The sequence below is a fragment of the Prosopis cineraria genome, unplaced genomic scaffold, assembly GCF_029017545.1.
Source record: "Prosopis cineraria cultivar Desert tree isolate PC_DT_omini unplaced genomic scaffold, ASM2901754v1 PC14, whole genome shotgun sequence".
Taxonomy (NCBI): domain Eukaryota; kingdom Viridiplantae; phylum Streptophyta; class Magnoliopsida; order Fabales; family Fabaceae; genus Prosopis; species Prosopis cineraria.
Genome location: NW_026555345.1, coordinates 16,954,422 through 16,959,948, shown reverse-complemented (window position 1 = coordinate 16,959,948; position 5,527 = coordinate 16,954,422). Strand labels below are relative to the sequence as shown.

Here is a 5,527-nt window from a genome sequence, read left to right as displayed (position 1 = left end):
GTGTAAAAAATTAATTGGTTCACTAACATCTCTAATTATTTGATTCAAAGGATGATTTTTATTATTTCTCTAAGCAATGGGTTGAGAAACTTCCTCAACTTCATTTTCTTCTTCAATTAAAGTCTCTGACTTTTCTTTAGAATTTTTTGAGGAGCTCCCTTTCTTGATTGAAGATTGTCCAGCTTCTCAATGATATCTTCAACATCAAAATCTCTCTTCATCATAGGGTATTCATCAAATACCACATGTATTGACTCTTCCATGGTCTTAGTTCTAAATTTGAATACTCATTAGGCCTTGCTTCTATTGGAATACCCAAGAAACATACCCATATTAGATTTAGGATCAAATTTTCTTAGGTTCTTCCTATTGTTGTTGTGGATGTAGACCCTGCTACCAAACACATGAAGATGAGATATGTTTGCTTTCCTTCCTTTGTAGAATTCATATAAGGTCTTGTTGAGCTTGGGCCGTATATAGGCTCTATTGATGATGTAATAAGCAATGCTAATGGCATCTGCCTAGAATATTTGTGATATACCATCATCACAAAGCATAGCTCCAGCCATTTCAGTGAGCACTATGTTCTTCCTTTCTACCAGTCCATTTTTTTTTAGGTGTTCTTAGTGCTAAAAAGTTATGAATGATTTTGTTTTCATCACAGAGTTCTAAAAGTCACTATTTTCAAATTCTCCTCCATGATCAGACCTGATGGACATAATGGAAAAACTTTCTCATTTTGAACCATTTTAGCATAAGTACTAAAAGCATAAAAAGTTTCATCCGTAAAACTAAGAAAGAAATTCCAAGTATATTTAGAATAATCATCAACAATAACTAATATATATATATATATATATAGATTTCCATCAAAACTTTTTACTCTTAAAAGACCCACTAAGTCCATATGCAAGAGTTGGAGAGGTTTTCCAAAGGATATAAAATCCCTAGATTTGAAAGATAATTTAGTTTGTTTTCGTAATTGACAAGCTTAGCATACTTTTTCTTGATCAAAACTTAAGGGTGGTAAGCCAATGACCAAATTATTTTGCAAAAGTTTTTCAACCTGTCTTTTATTAACATGAGCCAAACATCTGTGCCATAAATAACTTTTCTCACATTCACTCAGAAAATAATTTTGAGAAAAAGGTTAAGAATATAAGTCGACAATATAACAATTACTGTCCCTATTAGCATGAGGACATCTTTCCATCAGCCTTTCGCTGAATAATGCATTTTTTTAAGTCAAAAATGACTCTGCTTCCCTTACCATAGCTCTGACTTCTACTAATTAGATTGTGAAAGAGACCTTTGATATACAAAACATCTTCAATGCTTACTTCTTTTTCTCTTCCAACTTTTTCAATGCTAGCAATATGACCTTTCTAACTACCTCCAAAGGTAACATGATCACCTTCTCTCTTATGTACTTCAATGAATTGATTTAGATCTTCAGTCATATGCTTAAAGCACCTCTTATTAATATTCCATTTCTTTTTTCTTAGAGATAGTAAAGCAAACCTACAAGTAAAAGTTATTTCACTTTAGATACCCACTTCTTTATGAGTCTGTTCTTGTTAGTTGGCTTCTGATAGAACACATTTGTTACCCACTTTTATTTGTCAATTAGGACCATTTTATTAATGATTTATCACCTTCAAGTGCACACATTGCATTAGATTTGGAACTTTGCCTAAGTTTCTAAGATCAGTGCACTAGGGGCATTTTGGTCCAAAAAATGAACTTTTGAGAAAATGTACAAGAAAAATTGACAAAGTGCATTTTATGTCCAGTTGATGAATGGTGAAATTATATTTTTAAAATTCATTTTAGTTTGGGAGTAATTAAATAAAAAAGTCAACACTTTCTTAAGTGTCTTAGTTTGTCCTAGTTTTTGGTTTGCCTTTGTGTGAAAATTTTTATATAATTTTGTGCAGCCTAAAACTTGGTTAATTTAATAAATTCTCCCTTCTAATTATGAATTTAATTCTGGACATGAATTAGATTTTATTATATCATATGCTATTTAATTGAATTATGTGATTTATGTGACATAGGTGGCATGTGACTTGTGCATCAATTGGGCAATTGAGGTCAACACTCCTTGAGGACAATGGCTGATGGTTTGCACGTGAATTATGATTATTTTGAGGGATTAGATCAGCTAAAATGATGTGGATGACACATGGGAAATTAGGCACACATTGGAATCATCTACAAACCAATAGGAAGTTGCCACCTTGCAAGTGTGACAAGGCTCCCATTTACATTTTAATTTCTTTTTCCTTATTTTAATTAAGCTTCAGCTGATGGGAGACACCAAGGAGCACGCCATTTTAAGTCCCAAATGGGATCCAACACATATCTCATTCATCTTCCACATTCTCTCTCTCTTGTTCATAGTGTTCTTCATTTTCTCTCTTTTGTTCTTCATTTTCCAGCACCCTAACCTCCATTTTCAGCCACCAAACCTCCACAAAACTCATACCATTCTTCTCCTCTCTTCATTTTCGTTCCATCCCTTCCATTTTCACAAGGATTGAAGCTCATTTCCATCATTCAAGAGCTATGGAGTTTGGCCTTCACAAGCAATCACTAGGGTTCTTGAAGATGAAGATTGGCTAAGTTTCTTTGTGGAATCCTAGAGAGATGAAGATGGAGGATGAGTCTTGAGCTTCAAATTGGCTAAGTTCTTTTGTTTCCTATCCTCTTCTCTTTTTACTAGATGGTTAGATTCCTTAATCTAGGGTTTAATCATCTTAGCTTATAAATTCTAATTTGAATTTGATGTTGATGTAAAGAGAGAGGATTGTTTCATTTAATTTCTTCCTTGGACAGCCATGACTGAATTTTGCCACTCTTTGTTTGGCACATAATCTTGTGTTTTTCAATTAGTGAATTTCTTGTGTTAATATTGCATAATCTTGTGGTGTTAATGCTTGTGTTTTGAGTAGCTTGACATAATCTTGTGGTGTTAATGCTTGTGTTGTTGAGTAGCTTGACATAATCTTGTGGTTGCTCAATTTATGTGTTTGACCATGGCTGTTGAGAGAGGATTTTGAGTGAATCACTTGGCTAATGTCTTCACCAATTGGTTAATTGAACTAGGGACTTTAATCTAAGACCTAGGGAGGTTAGCTAATTAGGTTAATTGGCTTAGGATAATTTTCTTAAGTCATGACAGCTTTAGTCAAGAGGAAAGGGAAGCTAAACTTAGCCTAATCATGAGAAGATAATGAGTCCAAAATCAACTAATCTCTAGGGTTCCATTATTGTAAAAAGGGAAGTTCATTTCACTCACTTTCACTAGCATTTTAATTACTTGCATATTAGGTAATTAGTTTAGATAATTAGCTAGATAACTAAATTCCTACAAACTTTGGTTGATTTATTTCACTAGATAACTTTCAATTAGACTTAAAACCATTCCTTGGGAGATGACCTAGGGTTGGCCCTATATTGCATTAGGGTTAGCTTTAGTGTAATTTTGAGGATAAGCGACTAATTTCCTATCAAAATTTTGGCGCCGTTGCCGGGGAATGGTTTAAGTTTAATTCTAAGGTTGTTTAGTACTTAATTTACATTTTTAGTGTTCCTGAAAATTTTTTGAAAAATTATAAAAATTTTTTTTTGTGTTTTGTTTAGTGTTTTTTGTGTGTTTTGAGTGTTTTTATTCTGTTTTGAAAAAGAAAAAAAAAATTAGTGCAATTTTCGTTGGTTTGGTGTAGAGCTGAAAATACTCTGTTTCTAGTGTCTCTGTCTGAAATTGAAAAATTAACTGGGAATGAGTCTGAGGGAATTTGAACTTGAAATTTATTTCATTGAAAGCTCTATATCCTAGCTTCACTTTAAAATTGGTTTGGTCAATTTTGGACGTGGGAAGTGTCCTGTGGAAATTTTACAATCTAACAAGGTCCAGGGAGCCATTACAGAGGATTCCAAAACCCTGTTTCAACTTTGAGTTAGCATATCTTCCTCTTTGTGCGTTCAAATTGATTGATTCCAGTTTCATTTTTCTTATCGCTGTCTTATCTTTGTTTCTTGTGTTTAGGATTTTCTTCAATTTTTCCATTTTCCTATTTGAAAGTTTGTTAGAAGCTCTGAAGGTCTTCTGGACGAAATCCTGTTTCTCCAGACTTGAGGACCAACTTGTGAAAAATTCTGGGAACGATTGGGAAGGATTTTTAATCTAAAAGTTTTATATAATTTTCCTGTATATCTCTTGTGTTTCTCATAAAAGTTTCAGGGGAATTTATCATGTGGATTTGCTGATAGAAAATTCACAAGTTCACTGTCTCCAGAGAGCCTACTGTGCGAATTCCAGAATTGCCAAAGCTTCTTGATTGAGCATTTCTAACTCTCTTTCTACTTGTTTGGTGTTATTTTTTTTTTCATTTTGTTGCTATTGAGTTTAATAAAAAAAATAAAAAAAAATTATTTCTCTTGCTTTTGTGTGTTTTGAATTGTTTCATGTTGATTTGCATTTTAGTTTAGCTTGTTCTTTGTTCTTAATTTTCTTGAGCTTGATTAGTGCATGACCCGAAGAAAACATACCTCTTTTGTTGAATTAGATCCAGAAATTGAAAGGACTATTTCTAGATTGAGAAGATCACAACCTATTCTTGATTCTCATTTGGTTTGTAATTCAACAATGGAAGGTATCTTAGGACATGAGCATGTGCATAATGAGGGCCATGGGAATGGGAATGAGAATTTGCATGATGATGGCCATGTTAATAATGAATTTGAAGGCTTGCATAACCCTAGAGAGGAGAGGAGCATTAGGCAATTAACTCAACCTAATTGGCATGATAATCCTTATGGCTTATATGTTCCTCCTACTAATGTTCAATTTGAAATTAAATCCTCCTTGATTAATGCATTGCCTAAATTTCATGGGTTACCAGGAGAGGATTGTCATAGGTTTTTGCATACTTTCCTATTGGTTTGTGATACTATGAAGCCTATGCATGTAAATGTTGATGATGTTCAAGCTAAGGCTTTTGTATTTTCTCTTGAAGGTTTAGCAAAGGAGTGGTATTTCAACTACCCTTCTTATGTGAAAGTGAGCACATGGGCCGAGCTAAGAAGACTCTTCTTAGATAAATTCTTTCCAAATTCCAAGGTCACCAATTTGAGAAAGCAAATCTATGGGGTCCAACAAGGAGAGGATGAGAGTCTCTATGAGTATTGGACTAGATTCCAAGGCCTTTTGGCTAAATGCCCACACCATCAAATTTCTAGTGAGAATTTAGTCCAATATTTCTATGAGGGCTTGATTCCAAGAGACAAAGTTAACATTGATGCCGCTAGTGGTGGATGCTTGATTGACCTCACTTCCTTAAAGGCTTGGGAACTAATTGACAAGATGGCTTCAAGTGGTGCTCAATACTCTACAAGGGAAAAGAGAAATGTGAATATGGTAGGTTCCTCAGTTCTTAATGATTCATATGTGGACTTGCTAGCTGCCAAGATTGGGAGAATGTTGGCTCCACAAATATCTCAAGTGAGCAATGTAAGTACTTCT

The 5,527-nt window shown here is 34.0% G+C and overlaps 1 non-coding gene across 1 annotated transcript; it reads right to left on the bottom strand.

The window, feature by feature from the left end:
• Positions 1–5,131: 5,131 nt before the first annotated feature.
• LOC129294020 (small nucleolar RNA R71) lies at positions 5,132–5,238 on the bottom strand. Its single transcript, XR_008589262.1, has one exon. It is a non-coding gene; the product is annotated as a small nucleolar RNA R71 (small nucleolar RNA).
• Between the last annotated feature and the right edge of the window lie 289 nt (positions 5,239–5,527).